General features: G+C 45.4%; 1 protein-coding gene and 1 non-coding gene across 9 annotated transcripts in view; one reads left to right on the top strand and one right to left on the bottom strand.

Annotated features, from left to right (window-relative positions):
- EEF2K (eukaryotic elongation factor 2 kinase) overlaps positions 1-9,275 on the bottom strand; it is a 68,248-nt gene extending 58,973 nt beyond the window's left edge. For 4 of the 8 annotated variants that reach the window (XM_027961696.2, XM_042240346.2, XM_027961699.2 and 1 more), the window contains exon 1: positions 8,958-9,275. The gene's annotated coding sequence lies outside the window, so the exon portion shown is untranslated. Of the gene's footprint in view, positions 1-1,632; positions 1,694-8,402; positions 8,469-8,957 lie in introns of those variants that run through there. The other 4 variants (XM_060406037.1, XM_060406038.1, XM_042240345.1 and 1 more) reach the window with 3 other exon arrangements.
- A 12,041-nt stretch (positions 9,276-21,316) lies between these two features.
- Positions 21,317-21,398, top strand: TRNAL-UAG (transfer RNA leucine (anticodon UAG)). The gene has a single exon. It is a non-coding gene; the product is annotated as a tRNA-Leu (tRNA).
- Positions 21,399-24,043: the final 2,645 nt, after the last annotated feature.

Genomic DNA, 24,043 nt, shown 5'->3' with positions numbered 1-24,043 from the left:
CCAATTTTCTATATGTGACTCTTGGTAGATAACACCATGTCTCTAAGTAACATGCTTTCTCCGTTATTTCTTTTCTTAATTACTTATTTTTGGCTTCACTGGGTCTTCGTTGCCGTGCACAGGCTTTCTCCAGTTGCAGCATGTGGCTTTCTCACTGCGTGGCTTCTCTGGGTGCACAGATTCTACGGCACATGGACTTCAGTGGTTGTGGTGCACAGGATTAGTTACCCTATGGCATGTGGGATCCTCCCCGACCAGGGATCGAACCTGTGTGCCCTGCCTGAGCAGGCAGGTTCTTGACCACTGGATCACTAGGGAAGTCCTCTCTGTTATTTGCTATCTATCGAGTTTCTGACATGATAAATGAAACTGTAGTTCCACTTCCCCTCATTACTTCCCTCCCCCACTCTGCCACTCCGACTGGTAGGTCTTTTGCTGCTTTCTTTAGAGACCATGCCAAGAACTCTCTCTTTTAAAATTATTATGAGTATAGCTGATTTACAATATCGTGTTAGTTTCAGGTACATAGCAAAGTGATTCAGTTGTACATATATATTCTTTTTCAGATTCCTTTCTATTATAGGTTATCACGAGATACTGAATGTGGTTTCCTGTGCTACACACTAAATCCCTGTTGTTTAGCTAGTTTATATACAGTAGTGTGTATCTGTCAATCCTAAATCCCTAATTTATCCCTTCCTTCCCTTTCCTCTTTGGTAAGTGTGTTTTCTGTGTAAGCTTATTTCTGTTTTGTAAATAAGTTCATTTGTATCTTTATTTTAGATTCTACCTATAAGTGATTTCATATCATATTTGTCTTGCTCTGTCTGACTTACTTCACTTAGTATGATGATCTATAGTTCTATCCAGGAACCCTCTATCTTATCCCACTAACCAGAAGGAACGATGGATTTCTCATGAGTTCATCTTACCCAAGACAGATGTGGTTTTTATGCTGCAAATGAGTGATAAGAAAGCAGAAGAGGCCTTTGCTCCCACTGGCCACAAAAATGCACAATGTTTACTGAACTAAGACAGACAAGTACATGTGGACAGCTTACGGTGTCGAAGGCACCATGCTAAGCTCTCAATGTGGACTCTCCCTTCTGGCAATGACAGGTGACACTAGGCAGAGAAATGACTGCCCATCTCCGACAGGGCCACTCCAGGGAGGGAAACTGAGCGGACCCAGGCTGCCCTAGACTGCTCCTGGCTTGCTCCAAGGATGTCCTGAGCTCTAGCTTGAGTTCTCAGTTCCCTTCAAACAAGAAACACAAACTTACCTTGGTGCATTCCCGGGTTCACTGCAGCATTATTCACAATAGCCAAGATATGGAAACAGCCTAAGTGTCTGACACATGAATGGGTAAAGAGAATGCGGTATATCTATTTGTCGTGTTGTTTAGTCACTAAGTCGTATCTGGCTCTTTGCAACCCCACCGACTGCAGCATGTCAGGCCTCCCTATCCTTCACTAGCTCCTGGAGTTTGCCTAAGTTCATGTATTATGTACACAATGGGATATTATTCAGTCTTAAAAAAGAAGGAAATCCTGTCATTTGCAATAACATGGAGGACATTATGTTAACTGAAACAAGCCAGACACACAAAAATACTGTATGATCTCACTTACACGTGGAGTCTGTAAAAGCCGAACTCAGAGAAGCAGAGAGTAGAATGGTGGTTGCCAGGGGCTGCGGGTGGGGTGGGGGAAATGGAGAGAGAATGTTAAAGTGTACAAAGTTTCAGTTAGAAGATGAATTAAGGCCTGGAGAGCTAGTGTACTGGCGACTATAGCTAATAATACTGAATTGTGTACTTGAAATTTGCTTAAGAGAGTAAATCTTAACTGTTCTCACACACACACACAATCAAAATAAAACAAATGGTAACTATATGAGATTATGGATGCATTAATTAGGTTGATTGTGGTAACCATTTCACAAATATATGTATATCAATTCATCACATTTTATGCCTTAAATGCGTACAATTGTAATTTGTTAATTATACCTCATAAAGCTGGTGAAAAGGCACATAGGATGCTCAGCATCACTAATTGTTGGCGTGTGCGTGTGCTTAGTCACTCAGTCGTGTCCAACTCTTTGCAACCCCATGGACTGTAGCCCACCAGGCTCCTCTGTCCATGGGATCCTCCAGGTAAGAATACTGGAGTGGGTTGCTATACCCTCCTCCAGGGGATATTCTCAACCCAGGGATCAAACTCGCATCTGCCAGGTCTCCTGCACTGCAGGCGGATTCTTTACCCACTAAGCTACCTGAGAAGCCCAATCATTGGAGAAACACAAATAAAAACAACAATGAAGGACTCTTCCAGTGGTCCAGTGGATAAGAATCCACCTCCAACGCAGGGAACGTGGGTTTGATCCCTGGTCAGAGAACTAAGATCCCACATCCCACAGGGTAACACAGCTCACCAGCCACAACTAAGACCCAACACAGACAAATAAATAAACAAATATTTTTTTTAAAAACCCACAATGAGATACCACCTCACACCTGTCAGGATGGCTATCATCAAGAAGCCTACAAATAAAAATGTTGGCAAGGATGTGGAGAAAAGGTTCACTTTTGTGTGGGAATGTAAAATCACCAATTTGTAAATATATAATACAGTATAGACTATAAATGTGGAATACAGTGTAGACTTCCTCTAAAAGCTTAAAATGGAACTGTAATAGGATCTAGCAATTCCACTCCTGGGTATATATCCAAAAAAAAAAAGAAAACAATTCAAAAAGATACAAGGACCCAATGTTCAGCATTCATAGCAGCACTGTTTACAACATTTACAACAGGCAAGATATGGAAGCAACCTGTGTCCATCAACAGGTGAACCGATAAATAAGATGTAGTGCGTGCGTGCGTGTGCGTGTGTGTGTGTGTGTGTGTGCGCGTGTGTGTAGTGGTGCTGGTTTAGCTTCTAAGTCAAGTCCAGTTCTTGTGATCCCATGGACTATAGCCCACCAGGCTCCTCTGTGGAGAGGATTTACCAGGCAAGCATACTGGAATGGGTTGCCACTTCCTTCTCCAGGGCATCTTTCCACTCAGGGATCAAACCCAGGTCTCCTGCATTGCAGGTGGATTCTTTACTACTGAGCTATCAGGGAAGCCTATATAAATATATAAAGACATACACATGTATCCATACATATTACACAATGGAATATTACCCAGCCCCCAAAAAGTGACGAAATTCTGCCATTTGCAGTAATGTGGATGGACGTAGATATTATTATGCTTAGTGAACAAGTCAGAGAATACTGTATGTTAGCACTTATTTGCGGAATCTAAATATAACAAGTGAATGTTTACAGGAAAACAGAAACAGACTCACAGACACAGAAAACATAGTGGGGACAGGGGGAAACAGAGAGGCACGTTAAAAGATCCAGACTGCTATGTATAAACTAGACAAACAACAAGGATACATTTACAGCACAGGGAATTATAGCCATTATCTTGTAACAACTTTCAACAGAGTATAATCTATAAAAAAAAACATTCAATTACTATGCTGTACACTTGAAACTAATACAACACTGTAAATCAACTATACTTCAATTTTAAAATAGTTGGGAAAAAACCAAAGCTCAGTGTCGTGCCCAAGACCCTGCATTCTGCAGTCACAGGACCCAGCTTGAATCCTGGCTCCCCAGCTAGGAGCCTGAAGTGCTCATCAAATGCCTTTCCAGGCTGCGTTTCATTTATTTGCTGGGGGAGGGGACAGTAACAAAAGTGTCATATCAGGAGTTACTAAGTCAAGCCTCCAGCTAAAAATTCAAAGTGTCTACCGTATCCGCAGCATACGGTAGGTATTCATAAATAAACATTTATTAAAACTATCTCAAGAAATAATACAGTTTATGTCAGAATGTCAGAATAAAAGGACTGATTTACAGATGTCCCCACCCAAGAACCACTCACTATTCACAACCAAGTCCTCATGTCCCGGCCCCTACACCTGAAGGACCCTCTTTCCAGAATGCCTCTCCCAACTGCTGCCAAATCCTTCTGTTCCCTTCAAAATCCAGCTCAAACTTTTACCCCCTCCAGAAAGACTTCTCTGGGCCTCTCCCAACTGCTGCCAAATCCTTCTGTTCCCTTCAAAATCCAGCTCAAACTTTTACCCCCTCCAGAAAGACTTCTCTGGGTTTCCATTATACCCAGAAACCCAAAAGTCTATGTCGTGGGCAGATTAATGCCCCCCTCAACAAATATGTCCACACCCTAATTTCCAAAGCCTGCAAATATACTCCCTTATGTGGCAAAATCAACTTGGCAGGTATGACTAAATGAAGGGTCTTGAGATGAAAGATTATGCAGGATTATCCAGTGAGTCTTTATAAAAAGGAGGCAGGAGTCAGAGCAAGAGACGTGACAATGAAACAGGAGTCATAGACAAAAATTTGAAGATGCTATGCAGCTGGCCTGGAAGACAGGGGAAGTTATGCTGGAGGCCTGCAGAAGCTGGAAAAGGCAGAGCAACAGATTTTCCCTGCAGCCTCCAGACAGAACATAGCCCTGCTTTTGAACTTGGCTACCTTGGCTTTTGAATTTCTCACCTCCAGAACCATAAGGAAAGAAATCCGTTGTTTTAAGCCACTAAATCTGTGGCAATTTGTTACAGTAGCAACAGGAAACAAATGCAGTCTAGACAGTAGGGCAGGGGACACTTGGCAGTGACTGGAGACACCTCTGGCTGTCACAAGATAGCTCCCACAACAAAGAGCTGTCCAGCCAAACTCTCAATAGTCCTGAGGCTGAGAAACCCTGCTCTAGAATGACTCTGGTGGTATTCCAAGGAGACGTCCCCATCCTCCTTTCCTCCTCTTCTCTTTTAAAAACACGTTTCCACGCATACCAGAAAGAGACAGAGAAATCAGCTTACTCACTGATGAGAGCAGCAACCCACAGCTGAACCCAGGAAGACAAGTCAACATTCACTCTGCTAAGGCTCATAAAAACATTCACTGTGCTTCGCTCATATGAAGCCCTTATGATTCAAAGGTGATTGTTTTAAAAACCAAAAATACACCTTTTAGAATACAAAGCACAATACTGTAGGTATAACTTCAATGAACAAAATGCACAAGAGGGACTGAATTTTAATTTTTAATTATTTGCACCCTTCTCATGTTCCCAGGACACTCTGTACTCTTGGTGGGTCAGACCAGAGAGACAGCATGTCTCATTTCTCAGGGCAACTCTGTGTTTATACAGCCTCTCGGTGCCCAGACCATGTGAGTGTCTGGAACAAAAGGGGCCGTGTCTTGGTCCTTCTAGCTCCTAGCCCAGAGCACAATGTCTGGCACACACGAGGTTCCCTAGAAATGCAGGGTGCATGAACGAATGATTAACTGGAGAAAAGTGGGCCATTTCTGCAGATATAATGGGCATTGTAGGCATGGAGGAATAGAGGGACTATCAGGTTACAATTACAAGGCATCTAGGGGTTACTTAGCCAGGAGACACAGCTGAGTATATGGGAAAACCTGAGTGGGAAAGCCTGGATCATGCGGAGGCCCTCAAAAAGCAGCCAAGACAAGGATTGGGCCCAACAAGCTTTGGAGATGAACAGATCTGGGTTCAAGTCCGGGCTCTGCCACTACTAGCTGAGTGCCATTGGGCAAATTAGCTAACCTCTCTGAAACTTGGCTTCCTCATGTGCATAATTCACTCATCTACCAAGTGGGGCAGTGTGAGCAAGGTGGAGAAGAGGTGAGAGAGCTGGTCTGTGGCGCAGAAGCCAGCTGTCCACTGTGTTTTGCGTACCCCTGACCAAATCCTTTTGCATCTAGGTGAGGCCAGGGGGCTACATGTGAGGTGGTGGAGCGCGGACAGAAGTAACTGGCGCTGCTATCAGGCCCATCCCATCCCTGAGGCCCGTTTTCGGCACCCTGGTCAGCCTCCCCTGCACTGCAATGCTGTCCTGAGACACGTAGCCCAGAACAGAGTCACAGCTTTCCAGCACCACTCACAAAGCTCCTGCTCAGCCCCCTGGAGAACAAGGGTTCCCTGCTCCCTGGGCTCACCCACATGGTGCCATCTGTTTGGCACACGCCCTAACCTGCTCTCCCTACCCATCCCCTAGCCAGTTCTGCTCATCCCTCAGGTCTCAGGTTAGATAGATGTCACCTCCTCCAGGAAGCATCGCTGGAGCCCCAGGAGTTTGGCACCATTAGCCTCATCCTACAGATGAAGAAACTGAGGAACAGAGAGGTGAAGCGACTTGCCCCTAATCACGCGGCCAGAAGGCAGGGGAGGTGGGTTTGCAGCCAGTGCAGATCCATCCAGGGTTCGCTCAGCCCTGACTTCCTAAACCACTTTCAAACTGTGATTCCTGGGACCACTAGCAGGTCCCACTTCTACTCGTCACATGTGCAAATTCTGGGGGCCCCGTGCCAGTCCTGCTCAAGTAAACTCTGGGGATGGGCCCGGCAAGCCGTGTTTAAACAATTCCTCCAGGTGGTGTAGATATGCACCGAAATTCAAGAACCACTGGCCCGTTAAAATTTAAAAAATAAAAACTTAAAAAAAAAAAAAAAAGAACCACTGGCCCAGAGACATGTTCTCAGTTGAGCCTCCTGCCTTTTGGCCACTCCCTGTGGAATCCTTGCGAGGTCTAGAAAGTGTCCCAGCTGGAGAACTAAACACTGTCTGCCCTCTGATTTTCTAGCCATCTGAAATGCTTCTCTGGGTGTTCCACGGCCCTGGGTCTTTGGACAAGTTACTGTCTTCTACTTTATTATCAAGCCTGTTAGTGACTCACTTCTTCCTTTGTTGGAAGCCTGCTTCTTGTGCCCATCAGCCTTGGTGGCAGGAGTATAATTCAGCAACACTTGAAGGGCCAAGCCACTTTTATACTGTGGTGAGCACTATAGTCACTTTCTTCTAGAACATTCTCAGTTCGCTGGGGTTACATCTGCAGCTTCTTGATCAGCAGAACTGATCTCCCCAGCACAAAAATGTTTATTTTTAAGTCAGTCCAGCAAGCCACTATTACATTGAATGAGGTCCTGGTCATCAACACTTCCTGTATCAACTTTAAGAATCAAACCAGAAAGAGTAAATCTTAAGAGAATGAGCCTGAACAAATCCAAGTTTCTGCTGGTGACCCTCAGCTTTCTTCCACACTGCTCTCTGTGTCCTGGCACCTGGATGTCAACCCTGCCAAAGACTGGACCAGACTTCTTTGGGGAATCTGATCAGTGTGAGAAAAAGGGCCTAAAGACACCCTCCCCTGCAGAACACCAGATCACCCCGAGGGGAAAGCCACAACCAAGAAGCCCCTCTCATACCCACAGATGTTTCATAGGGCTTCCTGGAGCCCCAGTTTCTTCAGCAGATAGTCACAGACCACCAGAGAGGTGGAAAGGAGAGCTCCCGTCAATCAGGGACCCAGCCACCTTCCAGGCTGTGGCTCTGCCCTCTGCCAGGCCCTCACAGTCCTCTCAACTCTGCTGGTAAATAGGAGAATGGGGGAGGTTTTCAGGGTCCAGCCTTGGGGGAGACACACACTATTTCTGCTCATATTCCAACAAGCCAAAACTTAGTCATGTGGCCCAACAAATTATAAGGGAGCCCACAAAACGCAACCAGGATGATATCCCAGGAAGAGGAGGACATGGTGACCAACAGCCATCTCTGCCACATAATACATTAAAAATGTTTAAAGATCGTATCAGTGATACATCCTTAATCAGCCAGAAAGTACTGTCCTGTCACCCAAAGCACACACACACACACACCCTGCTGCAAATCACAGAATGTACACAAGTGACCATATGTAAACAGATCATTTCAAGGGATCCTCAGACCCTGACTTCCTCTCTCCCCACCCCCTACAAAAGATAATTTGGGACAGCAGCCCACATCCCTTCTTGAAGAATAGGAGAGGAGGGGGGATGGCAATCCCAACCATCCTGTTACACCTGAAATCCCAGCAGCTTTATTGTATTTGTTGAATAAATGCCTGGAGTAAAAAATGAAAGGTGCTGTGGAGGCCAGGGAGAAGGACACCTAGGAAACTCTAAATCCCACTTCCTCCCACAGGCATCCTTTCCATCACCACCTCCAGGAAGCCTTCCCCAATGACCCCCCACAAGACCTCCCCCCCGCCCACGCCACACACACGGCATTATCAGCTCCCACCTGCTTGCTCTCTATTCCTTCACTTAGCCCACCTTGCTCATTAGTACCTGCTGTTAGATTACTCTGGGCCTCAGTTTCCTTCTCTGTAAAATCAGAGGGGTAGACAATTTCCTGTCTGAGCGGCCCCCAGGCAGCAGCTTCCAGGGCCGAGCACCCAGAAGTCAGGCTCCCACAGAACTTCCCTCCTGCAGACTAGCCACCCTCCTCCCAGCAGCCCATGTGTCTCACCGGGGCGCAGCTGGGCGGGTTCCCCGCAACCCCCGAGGCCCGCGCAGCGGATCTAGGCCGGGACTCACCCGGGGAGGCCCCCGCCCCGCCACTCCGCATACTGATGCCCGGCCCCTTGGCGCACTTGCCCACGGGGCCTGCCAACACCCGAAACTCCCGCAGTCAACAGTGCAGCAAGGGTGCGTCGACACTGTCCTTGAGGTTCCTGGAACTGGGGCCTCTTGTTCGGGGGCCCAGGTGGGGGATGCGGCTTCGGCATCCCTCCCCCACCTCTGCGGGCCCCGAGGCGCCCCAGGCGGAGGCCCCCAAGCTGCCTCTCCCACACCAAGGAGTGCCAAGTATTTTCCTAATAGGCTCTGCCGTTAATCGGCACGACGCTCCCATTTTACAGAAGCAAGCAGTGAAAGCCGAAGAGCTGAACCCTCACATTCTCCTTCCGCCTCGAGCCCCGCTTTAAGCACCGGACCCTGAGCGCTCCGGACGCCGGCAGCACCGGGGCGCGCCGGCCTGCAGCGCCGGATCCCGGCCCCCTTGGCCAACCGCGGCCCCACTTACCTGCCTCGGGCGGCCCGGCGCGGCAGCCGCTGCTCACGGCCGCGAGGATCCAGAGGAACTGGCAGAGGCTCGTGGCCCGGTGCTCCAGGGTGCAGGGCGGGCGGGCCCCCCGAAAATGCCGGGGAGCGGCGAGCCGGGCGCGCGGGCCGGCGCTCGGGGGAGGCGGCGGCGGCCGCAGGAACGGTCCCGGGGCGCGAGGGGTGCGCGGAGCCGCTGGAATGATCCCGGGGCGCTAGGGGAGCGTTCCGAGGGCCACCGTCAGCGGGGCTGGGGCAGCTGCAGCGGCAGCGCGACTTGCGGGAGGCGGATCCCCACACTGGCAGAGCTGGGGCTGGGGCCGGAGGCGGCGCGCCGGGGCGGGGCCGCGGCGCTCACGTGGCCGCCCCCAGTGGCCGCCCGGGCTCCTTCTGCCGCCGCGTGGACCTCCCGGCGCTGCGTCTGCGGCTGACTAGCCAGCTGAATACAGAGCTTCCGGATCTAACGCCTGCGGCAGGCCTGGCCACCTACTGGCAAAGGGGGCGCCCGCCCAGCGGGTAATTTCAGAGGGGACAGCTAACCCCTTGCTCTCGTACCGCACCCTCCCATTCTCCATCCGCTGCCTGTCTAGTTCCTGTATTCGAATCCTTTCCAAAATCAGTAATGATCCGGTCTCATTGTACGTCTCAAATCGCTTTTTTTCTGATCTCTGCTTTGCAAAAACTTATGGCAATTATTTGTGTAATTATTTGTATAGTACGTTGCTGTAGTCCTCTTAGCGCACGGCTTGGCATCGGCGTGCGTGCTAAGTTGCTTCAGTTGTGTCTGTGACTCTGTGTGACCCTATGGACTGTAGCCCGCCATGCTCCTCTGTCCATGGGATTCTCCAGGCAAGAATACAGGAGTGGGTTGTCATGCCCTCCACCAGGGGATCCTTCCCGGCCTGGTACCTAGCAAGTGCTTAATAAATACCTGGGAAATGAACAAATAAATACGGTAAAGTATAACGAAGAAAAGGAAATAAAACTAATGATAACCACTGTGAACAAGTTCATATTATATCTTCCTATTTTCCTAGCGAAATTTTAGAATTTCATAACTGTTAAATTTAGAAATAAGACTTCGCTGGTTGTCCAGTGGTTCAGACTCTGGGCTTCCACTGCACGGGGCACAGAAAAAAAAGAAATAACTGATATGTATCAAGCGTTTTTTCTCATACTATCTTCATGTCAACCTTTGTAGCTGTATTGTACAGATCATAAAACTGAGGCTTATAGAGATACAGTTGCCCAGAAGATTTCCAAGGTAGGGGCCCCAGGCAAACGCAGAGAAACAAGTGCACGCAGGCAGGCCAGAAACAGAGAGACAGGGTTACCTAAGTATGATTGTGGGAGTGTTTACATTTTTCCTAACAAGAGTGGACTCTTACCTATTTCTCCTATCCACTCAACACTGGATTGTAAACATGTTTCTGTGGTCAAGGGCTACCTGTCATTTGCAATGCCTTCTTCGATGAGCCTTTTTGGAGTTGTGATAAGAACTGATATTTACAGGACATTCACTTTGTATCAGGCACTTTGGTAACTGCTTTATAGACATTATCTTTTTAAATTCTGGTCATAATCCTCTTATTTTCCCCACTTCATAAACAGGGAGACTAAGGCAGGTGAAGTGACTCTCCCAAGTTTACATAGGAAGTCGCAGATTTTGACCTAGGTCTCAGTATATATTGACCACTCCCTAGAATGTCCTGTCCATTAGTCTTGACTCTTCAGTTTTGTGTGTGTGTGCTCAGTTGCTTGAGATGTCCAACTCTTTGCAACCCTATGGACTGTAGCCCGCCAGGCTCCTCCTTCCATGGGATTTCCCAGGCAAGAATACTGGAGTGGGTTGCCATTTCCTAATTTAGGGCATCTTCCCAACCCAGGGATCAAAGCCCTGTCTCCTGGGTCTCCTGCACTGACATGAGGATTCGTTATCATTGCACCACCTGGGAGGGCCACTTCAGTTTTTGTGGCCCCTGAAAATTCAGATTCTGTTGGGAGAGTGAAGTCCTTCAGCTTACCAGCTGCAGTGGTCTCTAGGGAGTAGGTACAAGTTTATGAGGCTTGGGGAGAGGGTGACATTCAGGCAGCACCTCATAAGGTGGTGAAGGGAATGAAAAAAAAAGAAATGGTCCTGAAACCATTGGTCTTTGAGTGTTTTACCCTTTGGCCTAAATACTACAAGTTTCAGAAAATGCAAGATCTAGAAGATACATATCATTTTTGTTTAAAATATTGGTTCCATTAGTCACCTTCAAAAAACTTTGGCTTTCAGCATAAAACAAAATTATACCTGGAAATTTTAACTACGGGAAAGCTGGACAAGAACAGAGTCTGAGCTAATCTGTTCAAGCCCAAAGAAAGGCCAAAAAAAAAAAAAGAGACTGCTCTACTTATAGCTCTGTGGCTCTAGACAAGTTTTTTGGCTTCTTTTTTCCTCTCTATGGTGTATGAGCATCTTTTGTTTTTAAGGAACCAGTACACCCTATTCTCGATTCATGAGAACAGCCCTCTCCACTCTCCTGGCTCTGAGATTGGACACATGACTAGACCTGGTCAGTCAGTATATTCCAACACTTTTGCCCCATTCATTGGTTCTGGGAAGAGCATGTGACCCAAGTCAGGCCAATGAGATACTAATTTGGGTCTTTTATAGCAGCCATTTTAAAAGGGAATCTCTTTGAAGTAATCTAAATGTCCATCAGCAGATGAATGGACAAAGATGTGGTGTCTGTACACATACACACACATATGGGCTTTCCTGGTGGCACAGATGGTAAAGAATCTGCCTGCAATGCCAGAGACCTGGATTCAATTCGCAGGTCTTGTCTGGAAGACCCTCTGAAGAAGGGAATGGCTACCTACTCCAGTGTACTTGTCTGGAGAATTCCATGGACGGAGGAGCCTCATGGGCTACAGTCCATGGAGTCACAAAGAGTTGAATAACACTCTGAGAGTAACACTTTCACTTTTCATATATGTACATACGTAATGGATTATTACTCAGCCATAATAAAAAATGAAATAATGCTATTTGAAGCAGCATGCATGGATCTGGAGGTTATCATACTAAATAAGTCAGAGAAAGACAAACATGATATCACTTATATGTGGAATCTAAAAAAAAATTGTACAAATGAACTTATTTACAAAACAGAAATAGACACACAAACATAGAAAACATACTTCAGGTTCACTTCAGTTCAGTTGCTGAGTCGTGTCCGACTCTTTGCAACCCCACAAATCGCAGCACGCCAGGCCTCCCTGTCCATCACCAATTCCTGGAGTTTATCCAAATTCATGTCCATCGAGTCAGTGATGCCACCCAGCCATCTTATCCTCGGTCGTCCCCTTCTCCTCCTGCCCCCAATCCCTCCCAGCATCAGAGTCTTTTCCAATGAGTCAACTCTTCGTGTGAGGTGGCCAAAGTACTGGAGTTTCAGCTTCAGCATCATTCCCTCCAAAGAAATCCCAGGGCTGATCTCCTTCAGAATGGACTGGTTGGATCTCCTTGCAGTCCAAGGACTCCCAAGAGTCTTCTCCAACACCACAGTTCAAAAGCGTCAATTCTTTGGTGCTCAGCTTTCTTCACAGTCCAACTCTCACATCCACACATGACCACTGGAAAAACCATAGCCTTGACTAGACGGACCTTTGTTGGCAAAGTAATGTCTCTGCTTTTGAATATGCTATCTAGGTTGGTCACAACTTTCCTTCAAAGGAGTAAGCGTCTTTTAATTTCATGGCTGCAATCACCATCTGCAGTGATTTTGGAGCCCAAAGAAATAACGTCTGACACTGTTTCCACTGTTTCCCCATCTATTTGCCTTGAAGTGATGGGACCAGATGCCATGATCTTAGTTTTCTGAATGTTGAGCTTTAAGCCAACTTTTTCACTCTCCTCTTTCACTTTCAAGAGGCTTCTGAATTCCTCTTCACTTTCTGCCATAAGGGTGGTGTCATCTGCATATCTGAGGTTATTGATATTTCTCCTGGCAATCTTGATTCCAGCTTGTGCTTCTTCCAGCCCAGCGTTTCTCATGATGTACTCTACATATAAGTTAGGTAAGCAGGGTGACAGTATACAGCCTTGACGTACTCCTTTTCCTATTTGGAACCAGTCTGTTGTTCCGTGTCCAGTTATAACTGTTGCTTCCTGACCTGCATACAGGTTTCTCAAGAGGCAGGTCAGTGGTCTGATATTCCCATCTCTTTCAGAATTTTCCACAGTTTATTGTGATCCACACAGTCAAAGGCTTTGGCATAGTCAATAAAGCAGAAATAGATGTTTTTATGGAACTGTCTTGCCTTTCCCATGATTCAGAGGATGTTGGCAATTTGATCTCTGGTTCCTCTGCCTTTTCTAACACCAGGTTGAACATCTGGAAGTTCATGGTTTGAGTATTGCTGAAGCCTAGCTTGGAGAATTTTGAGCATTACTTTACTAGCGTGTGAGATGAGTGCAACTGTGCGTTAGTTTGAGCATTCTTTGGTATTGCCTTTCTTTGGGATTGGAATGAAAACTGATATTTTCCAGTCCTGTGGCCACTGCTGAGTTTTCCAAATGTGCTGGCATATTGAGTGCAGCACTTTCACAGCATCATCTTTCAGGATTTGAGATAGCTCAACTGGAATTCCATCACCTCCGCTAGCTTTGTTTGTAGTGATGCTTTCTAAGGCCCACTTGACTTCACATTCCAGGATGTCTGGCTCTAGGTGAGTGATCACACCATCGTGATTCACACCATCGTGATTATCTGGGTCATGAAGCTCTTTTTTGTACAATTCTGTGTATTCTTGCCACCTCTTCTTAATATCTTCTGCTTCTGTTAGGTCCATACCATTTCTGTCCTCTATCGAGCCCATCTTTGCATGAAATGTTCCCTTGGTTTCTCTAATTTTCTTGAAGAGATCTCTAGTCTTTCCATTCTATTGTTTTCCTCTATTTCTTTGCATTGATCGCTGAGGAAGGCTTTCTTATCTCTCCTTGCTATTCTTTTGGAACTCTGCATTCAGATGCTTATATCTTTCCTTTCTCCTTTGCTTTTTGCTTCTCTTCTTTTCACAGCTATTTGTAAGGCCTCCTCAGACAGCCATTTTGCTTTTTTTGCATTTCTTTTCTATGGGGATGGTCGTGATCCCTGTCTCCTGTACAATGTCATGAACCTCCGTCCATAGTTCATCAGGCACTCTGTTCATCAGATCTAGTCTCTTAAATCCATTTTTCACTTCCACTGTATAATCATAAGGGATTTGAGTTAGGTCATACCTGAATGGTCTAGCGGTTTTCCCTACTTTCTTCAATTTAAGTCTGAATTTGCCAATAAGGAGTTCATGATCTGAGCCACAGTCACCTCCAGTCTTGTTTTTGCTGACTGTATAGAGCTTCTCCATCTTTGGCTGCAAACAATATAATCAATCTGATTTTGGTGTTGACCATCTGGTTATGTCCATGTGTAGAGTCTTCTCTTGTGTTGTTGGAAGAGGGTGTTTGCTATGACCAGTGCATTTTCTTGGCAAAACTCTATTAGCCTTTGCCCTGCTTCATTCTGTACTCCAAGGCCAAATTTGCCTGTTACTCCAGGTGTTTCTTGACTTCCTACTTTTGCATTCCAGTCCCCTATAATGAAAAGGACATCTTTTTTGGGTCTTAGTTCTACAAGGTCTTGTAGGTCTTCATAGAACCGTTCAACTTCAGCTTCTTCAGCATTACTGGTTGGGGCATAGGCTTGGGTTACCATGATATTGAATGGTTTGCCTTGGAAATGAACAGAGATCATTCTGTCGTTTTTGAGATTGCATCCAAGTACTGCATTTCGGACTCTTTTGTTGACCATGATGGCTACTCCATTTCTTCTGAAGGATTCCTGCCTGCAATAGTAGATATAATGGTCATCTGAGTTAAATTCACCCATCCCAGTCCATTTTAGTTCGCTGGTTCCTAGAATGTCGACGTTCACTCTTGCCATCTCTTGTTTGACCACTTCCAATTTGCCTTGATTCATGGACCTAACATTCCAGGTTCCAATGCAATATTGCTCTTTAGAGCATCAGACCTTGCTTCTATCACCAGTCACATCCACAATTGGGTATTGTTTTTGCTTTGGCTCCATCCCTTCATTCTTTCTGGAGTTATTTCTCCACTGATCAACAGTAGCATATTGGGCACTTACCGACCTGGGGAGTTCCTCTTTCAGTATCCTATCATTTTGCCTTTTCATAAAGGTTATCAAAGAGGAAAGGGATAAATTAGGAACTTACAGGTACATACTACTATATATAAAATACAGAAACAATCTGAAAAATAATATATATATATATGTATAGCTGAATCACTTTGTGTAACAATTGTGTTAGTTTCAAGTATACAGCAAAGTGATATATATATATTCTTTTTCACATTCTTTTCTATTATCAGTTATTATAAAATATTGAATATAGTTCCTTGTGCTATCCTTGTTATTTATCTATGGATATTTGTTCTTAAAGCAATCAAGCAGTCATGATTCCCAGTACAAACTGCAGGGTGTGCTATGAGAGAGAATTGTAAGGGGCAATAAGAGATTATAAAGGCAAATGCAGTCAGGAAGGATTCTCTGATGAGATGACATTTGAGCTGCACTCTGAAGGCTTCCCAGGTGGCTCCAGCGGCAGAGACTCCACCTTCCATTGCAGAGTTGTGGGTTTGATCCCCTGGAGTAGGAAGATCCCCTGGAGTAGGAAATGGCAACCCACTCCAGTATTCTTGCTTGGAGAATCCCATGGACAGAGGAACCTGGCAGGCTATAGTCCACAGGATCGCAAAGAGTCAGCACTGAAAGTATCACTTCCAGGAGCTTCAGGTGCCCGGGAACCAGAAGCAAGGAGATGTGAACCAGATCATTCTTGGTTTTAACTGGATCCTTAATCACCCCACTTAACCACCACATAAAGCTGTTCGGACTTTACTGAAGAGTGTGGAATAACAAAGAGAATTAAACATAGGAAGATAAAAATGAAACTGTACCCTCATTTTGATAGTATCCAAGAGGAAAAATAAACCATCCACAGCGTTTCTTGGCGCACTCTAGTTCCAAGCCTTACTTCATGTGCTGAAGCCCGCCCCTTCTTCTCTCACGTGGACAAACATCTCCTCTCCAAGCACTGAAGAACAAAATTCCCACTTGTATTAGAAAAGCCCCTCTCCCTGCCCACAGGATATTTTTCCCTCTCTTGCCCCCTCTTTCCCCCCAGCAGAGTAATCACGGGACTCACTAACCCACAGGATGCAAAAAATATCAAGAAAGTGAAAAAACAATTCAGAGAATGGGAGAAAATATTTATAAATCATATATCTGATGAGAGATTTATAGCTAGAATATATAAAAAATAACTCAAATAATAAAAATATAACTCAATTTCAAAATGGGTTAAAAATTTGAACAGTCTACAAAGAAGATACGCAAATGGCTAATAAGCACATGAAAAGACCCTCAACATCATTAGTCATTGGAAAAATGCAACTCAAACCTGAATCCACTAGGATGGCTATAATCAAAAGTCAGATAACAAGTGCTGGCAAGGATGTGAAGAAACTGGAAAACTCATTTACTGCAAGCAGGAAAGTGGAAAGCCACTTGACAGTTTCTCAAACACATTAAACATGGGGTTACCATATAACCTAGGAATTCCACTCCCCAGTATATAGCCAAGAGAAATGAACACATATGTCTGCACAAAAACATCTGTAAAAATGTTCATAGCAGCATTATTCATAATAGGAGAAAGGTGAAAACAACCCAATGTCCATCAACCAATGAATGGATAATTAAAATGGGCTATATTATTCAGCAATAAAAAGGAGTGAAGTACTGATAAATGCTAACACATGGATAAAACTTAAGAACAATATGCTAAGTGAAAGGAGCCAGACATAAAAGGCAACAGATATATGATTTCATTTATACAAAATGGCCAGAGTAAGGAAATCCTTTGAGATGGAAGGCAGATAAGTGGTTGCCTGGGGAGCTGGGAAGGGAGTTTGTGGGGAATGGAGAGTGACTACTAACAGGTGTTCCTTTTTAGATGAAAATATCTTAAAATTGTGGGGATGGTTGCATAATTATGTGAATATACTTAACAATAAGCTATACACTTCAAAGAAGGATCTTGTACGGTATGTAAATTATATCATGATAAAATTGTTACCCTCAAAAAAGGGTTCACGATATCTTCACGGTGCTTCAGGGTGTAACTTAGAGGAGAGCTCACCGGGAAGAGGACTCTAGCCCAGTCTAGGTATGTGGCTGCTCCCCACTTCAAAGGATGGGAGTAATCCGCCCACAGGCTCAGGGAGGGTTGGAGAACCGCTCTAGCCACAAATGCCATGGGAACAAAATGCTTCTAAGTGCAGGCTGCTCGGATTCCCTGTCCACAGGAGGCCGTAGGAGTTAGAGAGCAGTTTTAGGTTCACAGTGGAACTGAATGGAAGTTATGGGAGATTTCCTGTGTCCATCCTGCCCCCACACAAGACAAGAATAGCCTCCCCCATTATCAACATCCCCTTAACGAACCTACACTGGCACATCGCAGTCAGGTAGAGTCCACAGTTTATATTAGAATTCACTCTTGGTTGTATGCATACCATACAACTCTTGGTTATATGCATTCTATGTGCATGTGTGCGCAGTCATGTCTGACTCTGCAAGTTGCAACCCCATGGACTGGAGCCTGCTGGGACTAGCCCATCAGGCTCCTCTGTCCATGGGATTTTCCAGGGAAGAATAGTGGAGTGGGTTGCCATCTCCTACTCCAGGGGATCTTCCCCACCCAGGGATGGAATCACATCTCTTGCATCTCCTGCGCTGGCGGAGATGGAGGTGGATTCTTTACCACTGTGCCACCTGGGAAGTCCCGTACATTCTATGAGTTTGGTCTAATTTACAGTGACATGTATCAAGTGTTATGTTTAGTATCATACAGAGCAGCTTCACTGTCTTAAAAACTCTTTATCTGTTTATCCCCTGCATCCCCCTCACCCCGCAGAACCACAATGGGATGCTTTTAAGCAGAAGCTTTAAAAAAAATCCTTGGAAGTCCTCCTTGGCTCAGGAGGTCTAGGGCCTACTCTGTACAAAGCCATCACAGGGCCATTCAGTGACAGACCTGTAGCTACAGAAAGACTACCAGAAGCTATGAAATGACCACTCTTCTATCTTTTGGACGGTGTCTTTCTCTCTTTCCCTTGCACAAGGCAAATTCCAGGATTAGGGTGGGGGCGTGTGTGGACCTTTAGATACATTTGCTCCTGTACTGTTATAGGCTTTCTTGATGGTTCAGGCTATAAAGAGTCTGCCTGCAGTGCAGGAGACCCAAGTTCAATCCCTGGGTTGGTCCCCTGGAGAAGGGACCGGTTACCTATCCCAGTAATCTTGCCTGGAGAATTCCATGGGCAGAGAATCCTGATGGGTCATATATAGTCCATGGGGTCACAGAAGTTGGACATGTCTAACACTTTTTTCACTGCATAGGGAAAGATCTAGCAGGATACAGCTAAACTGTTACTCATTACAATGAGTTGTGGGATTTGGTTTCGAAGGAGGGAAGTAGTGAAGAAGAGAACTTCCCTTTAACTTTAAATAGATTTGACATTTGAAAAAAATTTACAGTGAGCATGCATTACATTATATTTCACATTTAAAAAGACAAAAAAAACACCTTTCTTTACTGAAGTGTTGGCAGAGTTTAACTGTGTGGAGAAATTAAAGATGATTTTATTCTTTTATTTGCACTTTTATTTTTTAGCTTGGGGTTTCGATAAGAAACACATATTTATTACTTAAGTAAAAGTTATTTTTAACTGTCACTTAAAAAGAGAAAGCAAAAGATAAACAGAGTCCAGTTGCCCTGGTTTCCATGGCTTCCCCACCCTTGCCTGCCTGGGCCTGGGTTTTGCATAGGAACTGTCCTCCCAGACTCACCCTTAAGGCAGAACTCACCAGGGAAGCTGAGTCAGCACTTCTGCGGAGGCCTGCAGGGAGTCAGGCCTGCTCGCTGGAGCAGATAAGCTCATGGCCTTACTCCCACTGGATTTTTGTTCTATTGAAGCAACTGGCATAAGGGTTCTGAGGCAGCTCTGGAAACAGCTTTTCTCCCAGAAGACCTGATTTTTGCCTTATCTGGTCTAGGAGGTGCTGGATAAATGCTCACTTGAATTATCAGAGAGAGTGGGAAGGGCTAGGGTTGTGTTATGGAGTCCAAGTTCGTACTGCTCACACACAAAACAGGCCAATAAATCGAGAGAGGAGGTTCTGGGCCAAGGAACAGCAACTTTATTTGGAAAGCCTGCAGGCAGAGAAGATGGTGGACGAGTGTTCCAAAGAACCACCTTACTCGAGTTAGAATTCAGGTTTCTTTTATCCTAAAAGAGGAGGCAGGGGATGGCTGGTTGTTGCAAACTTCTTGGCGCCAGAATCCTTTGTTCTTGCAACTGTTCATGTGGGTCAGGTCACAAAGTTCCCATAAACCTCCAACAGGATAAATGTTATTCTCCGTTCTGCAACTTTCTCTTGCCTTATGAATGGAAGCATGTTATACCTTTAAAGATCACAGCCTTGAGAAGGGGATAGCCTGTATATTTCAGGTTATAGGCAACAACCTTTTACAAAAGATGCAGAGCCATTGTGACTAAGCACAGGACAGAACACAAAGGTTAGAGCCAAAGGAATAGATTCAATATGGAGTCAGGTTTGTTCTTCACTGTTACAGTTGCTGCTAGCAAATGATCCAACTGCTGGAGAAGGCTTTGAGTCATTTGTTGGGGGATTACTCAAAGAGGGGCTTCCCTGGTGGCTCAGATGGTAAAGAATCTGCCTGCAAGGCAGGTAGACCTAGGTTGGGTCCCTAGGTTGGGAAGATCCCCCAGAGAAAGGAATGCCTACCCACTCTAGTATTCTTGCCTGGAGAATTCCATGCATGGACAGAGGAGCCTGGTGGGCTACAGTCTATGGGGTCCCAAAGAGTGGGACACAACTGAGCAACTAACACCTTCACTCACTTTACCCAAAGAGATCTCTGCTTCCTCCTTGTGGCCACACTGCGTGATCTTTCAGAAGAGTTGAACAAAATGAATTCTGGGTGGCAGGAACTGGAAGTTGATGTATGTATTTGCTCTGAATTTACTGCATTTTATTTTTATAAGGAAAACCACCATTTTGGTTCCCAATATTTATTCAAGATCTTACACAAAATATTTCAGATAATTGAGTTTGGGCCCTCATCTTTCTCCTCTTCATTTTTGATTAATCTGTAAGTAGCAATTTGTAACTTCGCTGTTAGCAACTAGACATAACCAAGCACGTAGATTATTCTTCAAATATTTTTTGGTGAGATATTTCAAATACCTTTTGGAAAAAGGCACAATTACAATAATTTTGCTTTCTTTGCTTCTTCGATTGTTACCACCCCTCCACCAGGATTCCCAGCTTTCCCATTCACTTTGATTCTCTCCTGAAAAAAACTACTCAAAATTGGCAGCATTCTTGATTCCATCTTCTCCAGGGTTGGTACAGTCCAAGGTAAACTTAGGACAGGACCTGCTGCTTTTTTTGTTGACGCGCTTCCCCACAGGATTTTTCACCGGCTCCATGGCGGCAGTAGAGGCAGAAAAGGCTACTGTTTTAAAAATCTCACTGAAAATAGTCTTCTACGTGGAGAACACTGGATCTCGGAAGCGTCAGGAATGCTGGCTCTACCTGGGGCAGCTAACACAGATTTTTTAGCCCCTCTGAGCCTCAGTTCCCCGCTCTGTAAAACGAAGTGGATACTCGTGATGACCCAGGGAGCCTACAGAAGTCAATGGTCTGTAAAAGCGTTCAGTGATATTTCTTCCTGGAATCACAGTGGCAAGTGCCAGGCCAGGGGGCCGCCCAAGGCTGCAGGACTAGAGAGTCCACAGGATGGGGACCCTGAGTTCCCCGAAAACCGGGTTCCGTGCGGACCTGCAGCTCGGCCCTGAGCAAGCGCCGGTGCAGCACTGCCCCCACGTGGTCGTACGCAGTATGTTGCCCTCACGGAAAAGCAAACGCAAACATAGATGGCGATTGAGTCTTAACATTTTGGAACTCTTTTTTTTCCTTTTTAATGCTGCGGCCCGACTGTATTTACTACTGCGGATAAAGAGAGCACTCCGATTCCGAAGCCCGGAAGGAAGCCACGAGGTCAGGACGTGGAAACTGGCGCCAGAGACGCCAGGCTGATATCTGGCAAACGTAGAACAATGGAGGGAGGCAGGGTTTGAAGAGAGCGAGGCGCCGCGTCATGAGACTAATATAGTACGTGTGGAAGACGCTGCAAGCGGGAGGTAGCGTGGCCGAGTGGTCTAAGGCGCTGGATTTAGGCTCCAGTCATTTCGATGGCGTGGGTTCGAATCCCACCGCTGCCACACCTTGCGGGTTTCACTTTTTCAACTTCTGAATCATCCTCTCCCAGTTACTCTTAGCATTTTTCGGTGTGTGTTTGTTTTTCAACCTTCTGACGCCTTTTTTTTTTTTTTTTTAATGGAATGAGGAAGAGAGGGGGAAAGGAGGAAACTACAGCTCCGGGGCCCCTCACTCCTTTAGCCTAATATACAAACCCACCAATCCTGCCACCTAAAAATACGAAAACGTCTCCCTATTTGCATGGTAAAGCATCTGAGATACTTTAAGAAGCTCGCATCAGACTGCGCTTTTGATTTAAGGCTTCAAAGCCTGAGGCCCAGGGAGTGGGCCTCTTTACCTTCCAGTGACAGAGAGTAGGTGGGGAGGGGGGGAGGTGGATTTTAATGAAGACTTCACTTAGGAAGGGTCCCTTTCTGGCCTCTCTGGTCTGCAGAGAGCTGAGACTGACTCCATAAATCCCTGTTGGTAGAAACTGTCAGGTGACCCTATGGAGGGTCTGGGGGCTCGAGATCCCCGCCCTAGGTGGGCTTATCAGCCTAGAAGTCCCAGCTTCATTGATCCACCTCTTACTTGTTTTTGTGCTTGTTTATTTACTCATTCAACAACAATTTATGAAGGGCCTACTATTAATATTTAGTCCTAGATTGGGCTTTCCAGGTGGCTCAGTGGTAAAGAATCTGCCTGCCAATGCAGGAGATGAAAGAGACAGGGGTTCAATTCTTGGGTCGGGAAGATCCCCTGGAGAAGGAAATGGCAACCTGCTCTAGTATTTCTGCTTGGGACACTCATGGACAGAGGAGCCTGGCTGCGCTACAGTTCATGGGGTTGCAGAGTCAGACACGAAACAGGAAGATCAACTTGAGGCTAAAGAGGAACAGGGCAGGTCCTGACACGCACGAAGTTCACAGCCACTGAACTTTCTTCCATTATACCTGTGAGGATTATTGAACAGCATGAGGAAGCGGATCCCTCTGAGGAGATTACATTTAGTCATTATATCTCCTTAGACTTCTGTTGGCTGGGACAGCTTCTTAAACTTTCCTTGTTTTTGATGACCCCCAAGTTCTGAGTAAGGCATTTTGTAGAAAGTTTCTCAATTACTTTGATTTTTTTTCAAAATTAGGATTTGGGGGCTTAGAACCTTAAGGGATTTTGAAAGGAAGACCACAGAGCTAAAGTGCCGTTCTCTTCCACACCAAGAGTACACGCTATCAGGCCTTCTCTGGAGGTCCAGTGGTTAGGACTCTGCCCTTCCAATGCAGGGGGTGGCAGGCTCTGTCCTTGGTGGGGAACTAATATCCCCCAAGTATGGCTGAAAAAAAAAAGTACACATTATCAACATGATTTGTTACCGTTGATGTTAACCTTGATCACCTGGCTGAGGTCTTCTTTGCAGTTTCTCCACTCACACCCCCTCCTCAGTACTGGAATCTTTGGAATGAAGTCACTGTATACACTTAAATAAATTTTTTTTATTGGAGTCTAATTGATTTACAGTGTTGCGTTAGTGTCTGCTGTGGGGCAGGTGAATCAGTTATACATACACATATATCCACTCTTTTTCAGACTCTATTCCCATATAGGTCATTGCAGAGTACTGAGTAGAGTTTCCTGTGCTATTACAGTAGGTTCTTATTAGTTATCTATTTTATATATAGCAATGTGGAGTTGTGATATTCTTAAGGGTGAAATGTTTACATCAGTTAACTGAAATACTATACAAAGAAATTGATCTCTTCCCTCATTTACTAAATTTATTTATTCCACACGACTGAGCAACTTCACTTTCACTTTTCACTTTCATGCACTGGAGAAGGAAATGGCAGCCCACTCCAGTGTTCTTGCCTGGAGAATCCCAGGGACGGGGGAGCCTGGTGGGCTGCTGTCTATGGGGTCGCACAGAGTCGAACATGACTGAAGCGACTTAGCAGCAGCAGTAGGACTCCTGGATATTCATTTTGGGAAATAACCCAGTAATAATTTGTTCAAAGTGTTGTATCTTTAGCCACTGGGAGCTCTTACAGCTGGCTCAGGTGTCCTTTCAAATACCTCCATCATTGCATGGTTGTTGTTTTTAAACATTCTCACTTTGTGGCACCAAAAGATGCTCCAGGCTCATCTTACATGTTTCCTGTTCCAGAGTTTGCCGTTTATCTTAGGCATCATGGGCCCTTTTTTGGAGAATGGTATAAGGAAACAAGATCTGGGTACCAGATGTAGTCTAGATACTGAGGTATTATTACTTCTAGGCCCTGTCAACTGATAAAACAATGAAATTTCCCAGGTGGCTCAGGGGTAAAGAATCTGCCCTCAACGTAGGAGACTTGGGTTGGATCCCTGGGTTGGGAAGATCCCCTGGAGAAGGAAATGGCAACTTATTCCAGTATGCTTGCCTGGGAAATTCCATGGACAGAGGAGCCTGCAGGCCTACAGTCCATGGGGTCTCAAACAGAGCTGGTCACAATTTAGCCACTAAATAACAATGAGTGCTTAAAAAAATAAAAGGAATAGAGTCACAGATGTAGAAAACAAACTTATGGTTATTAGAGGGGAAGGGGGGAGAGATAAATTAGGAGACTGAGATTGACATTTGCATGTTACTACATATAAAATAGATAATAAGGACCTACTGTATAGTGCAGGAAAC

This window comes from Ovis aries, chromosome 24, assembly GCF_016772045.2.
Source record: "Ovis aries strain OAR_USU_Benz2616 breed Rambouillet chromosome 24, ARS-UI_Ramb_v3.0, whole genome shotgun sequence".
Taxonomy (NCBI): domain Eukaryota; kingdom Metazoa; phylum Chordata; class Mammalia; order Artiodactyla; family Bovidae; genus Ovis; species Ovis aries.
Note: the sequence above shows the minus strand (reverse complement) of the source record. Positions and strands in the feature narration are given on the sequence as shown.